Here is a 3867-nt window from a genome sequence, read left to right on the forward strand (position 1 = left end):
GGGTCGCCAATATTTTACGTATACCACGACAGCTAAGATATTAAGTAAAATGTTAATTGATCAAAGTCCCAAGGACAACAACGGTAGACAAACTACACTTCTACCGCAAGACGTTGCGATCTGTATCACACGTTTTTGTTACAAGTTACAATACTTCTTGAGAGGCAGAATTTAAATCCTGTCCTGTAAAAAACAATGTCAATTGACAAAAACCTTGCTAGTTCTTTTTCATACTAATAATATAAAGAGGAAAGATTTGTAATTTTGCATGTATCGATTCACGTAAAAACTACTGGACCGATTTCAAAAATTCTTTCACCATTAGAAAGGTATATCATTGTATTCGTTTGTGTTCATTTTGTACTAACAACTTTGCATCGCTTTCTGGTTATTATCTTTGTGATATGGACATTGTTTGTGATTTCTTCCAACGACATGGCTTTTTAAGGACTAAAGTGTGCGATACAGTACCACCATGCCATCTACGTACACTCCACAAGAATATGCGAACATGCATCTCATTTACGGCGAATATAGATGTAATGCCCGTGCTGCAGCAAGACTCTACCGAGACCGATATCCGAACGCCGCTCGTCCGGATAGCCGTGTTTACGTCAATGTCCACCGACTATTGTCTGAGGGTCGATTTCCTCACCAAGCGGTTAATGAAGGCAGACCTCGGTTCGATGTCGAAGATGAAGTGCTTCAAGCCGTCGCAGATGATCCGAGTACTTCAGTTCGGGCAATTGGAGCAGGTACAGGTGTACCGAAAAGTACTGCTCATGGCATATTACAAGCTGAGAAGTTTCACCAATACCACGTGCAACGCGTAAAGGGTCTGTTACCACGCGATTATCCTGCGATGTTGCGCGCATCGTCGGATGTTGGTCATGCATAGGGAGGACCCTCATTTTTTCCAATAAAATATTGTGGTCCGACGAGTCCACTTTTAAAAAGGACGGATACACGAACCTACACAATTTACACGAGTGGCACGTAGAAAATCCTCACCTCCTTAGAGAAGATCGGTCCCAATATCGTTTCAAAGTGGACATGTGGACCGGAATACCGAATGGTATAATAATCAAACCCTTGAGCTACCTGAGACACTGTCTGGCGAGGCGTACTTACACTTCTTACGAAACGAACTACCAAATCTATTGGAAGATGTGCCGCTAGAAATAGTCAAGAATATGTGGTCTCAGCATGATGGGTGCTCGGCACATTATGACTGACTTGAGGGCGAGGATCACAGAGGCAGTGGAATCAATTAATGATAGAAGATTTGCTCGCCATATCTACCGCTCATTTTTGAAACGATGCAGGTCCTGTATTTATGTTGGTGGTAGAGCTCGAGCATTTTATTTGAATAAATAATTGAAATTTTATTTATTTTTTAGTTTCATTTAAAACGATTGCAATATGCAAAACACGAGAGAAACGGACCAAGGCCGGCTCAAAACTTCCCAAATAAAGTTGAATTGAATAAACCTCAGGTGCGTGAAAACTCATTTTTATAGTATATGGTGGTAAACTAGCAGCCACCTGATTTCGCTAAAATAGCGAAGCAACCGCTGCCCATAGATATCTTTAAGTTGTTGATAGATAAAGGGTATTCCCTTTAGATCCCCATCCAAGTCGAGTCACTCCCTACCCGTGCAAATTCTATTTGCACCAAACATGAGAGCAACGAACCAAGGCCGGCTCAAAACATCCCAAATAAACCTCAGGTACATGAAAATTCATTTTTATGATACACGGTGGCAAACTAGCGGCCGCCTGACTACGGCAAAATAATGAAGCGACCGCTGCCCATAGATAACACTAAGATATATCATTTTTTTTTATTTCACGCAAATTTATAGTGTAATTTCTTTGTAATACAAAATGCCAGACGAACAAGCGGTTACAATAAAAACTATTGGAGCGATTACAAAAATTCTTTCACCATTAGAAAGCAACTCTATGTTTTATTATCACTGAGTGACATAAGATTTGTTTATTATTTTTTTTAATTTCAGTCAGACAAAAACGATTGTAATTTACCACTTCATATATTTACTTTATAATACAAAATGGCTAACGAACAAGCGGACACACTAAAATAGCGATGGTACCGCTGCCCGGACATCTTCAATAATTTGAAACAATATTTCTTCAGACGCACTTGTGTTCTTCGCTTATCCAGCCCAAAATTCGAAGAACACCAAGATAACGGACTTTGAACAGGCGAAAACTTTCAAACACGAGAATAATGGAATAAAGGGAATACACCGCCATTAAAGTCGTGTAAATACGGCGAAAAGCAGAGGTAAATGGAAAAGCATGATTGCTTGGACCCCAACGAAGTAGACGATGGTGTGGACGTACAAAAAGTCAACTACATTCGACAAATAAAGTTCGGTCATTTTTTACACAATGAAATCAAGAATAATCAAGTTGCTAAAGACGGCGTTGAACGTATTGACCGAAACAGAGTCTCAGTCGAGTCGAAAACTGCAGTTACCACATCTTTCCTTGATCATCCAGGTCTTTTTGCAAATAAGGCATTATCCCATCATATAATGTGACCAGGAAAGAGAGCCCCAGGAAGATCCAAAGCCATATGGACAGACGATATTAAAAAAGCGGGAAAAACCTGAACGTAATTGGTAAAAGATTGGGACAAATGGAGAAAAATGGAGGAGGCCTATACCCAACAGGGCTCATGACTGTTTTGTAAATAATGTGGCCCGCATGGGCTACCTGAATCCGCCAAAATGGCGAAGAGAGTGGTCTCATGATTTTGTTTCTTCCGTCGATTTTCCTAAAGATTTTGGACAGGTCATCAGAGCCTGGCTCAATAAAATGTCAAAAGAAAATAACTCTCCTATTTCCTCAACTCCTACAGTTCTAACATTTATTGGCAACAAGCTCCCAGATAGGTTTTACTGTTTACACTTTCCTCCCAGTTCAGACATATATTATACCTACTAACCAATGTAAATTGTCGGTTAAAAACGCGTTGTTTTATCTGTGCGAAACCCCACTCTGGGTTTTTATATATCATAAAGGTGGCAAACGAGCAAGCGGCCACCTGAATCCGCCAAAATAGCCAAGCGACTTCGACGTCTTCCACTCCTCTTGAAATTTAATATTGATAAGGATGATTGGTCACATTAAGATCCAGAAATAGTGAATATTCCCTTAATTGACCCTGGCAATGTCCTTTCTTAAAGTTACCGGAGAGCAGCAAGACGATAGAACCAAAAACCAGCTCGAAGGACCATTTGTTTTATCGATGTTTTTTGGTCAATAATGTACTTATTCCAGACATAATAAAAAACTGTATCAAATACAATTTTCACCACAGATCACATGTCCACCAATTTGTAGGTGTACACCGGCAGAGGTAGACCTAGAAATGGATGGATTGTGTGAAATGTGCCATATTTGGTGAGTTATTTGGACGAGGAAACCTGGAGTCGACTCTTCGAGAGTAGGATACGGTAGGAATGAATGATGAATGATGACTAACAGTTGCTCGCGTCTTCGTCTGGAAATAAAATTGTAGTAAATATGTCCTATGTTACTCAGTGGTAACGTAGCTATTAATTGGTGAAAGAATTTTTTAATTTAACCCACTATTTTGAGCTATTTCAATACATATAAAAATACAAATCTTTCCTCACAATATTAGTGGTGGTTGTTACAAAGAATAAAAATCCTTGTAACAACCACAGACTACAGACTATATAATCATATTATATAGTGTTGCGTGTAACTGCAACAGGCGGGGAAGAGGCGCGGAGAGGTCCGTTTAGCCGTCGTCCGTCCCCCTTCAACCTCACACTGCGCCAGCCAGTGTGAGAGTCAAAATGGCGGGGG

The sequence above is a fragment of the Papilio polytes genome, unplaced genomic scaffold (genome assembly GCF_000836215.1).
Source record: "Papilio polytes unplaced genomic scaffold, Ppol_1.0 DF823879.1, whole genome shotgun sequence".
Lineage (NCBI taxonomy): Eukaryota > Metazoa > Arthropoda > Insecta > Lepidoptera > Papilionidae > Papilio > Papilio polytes.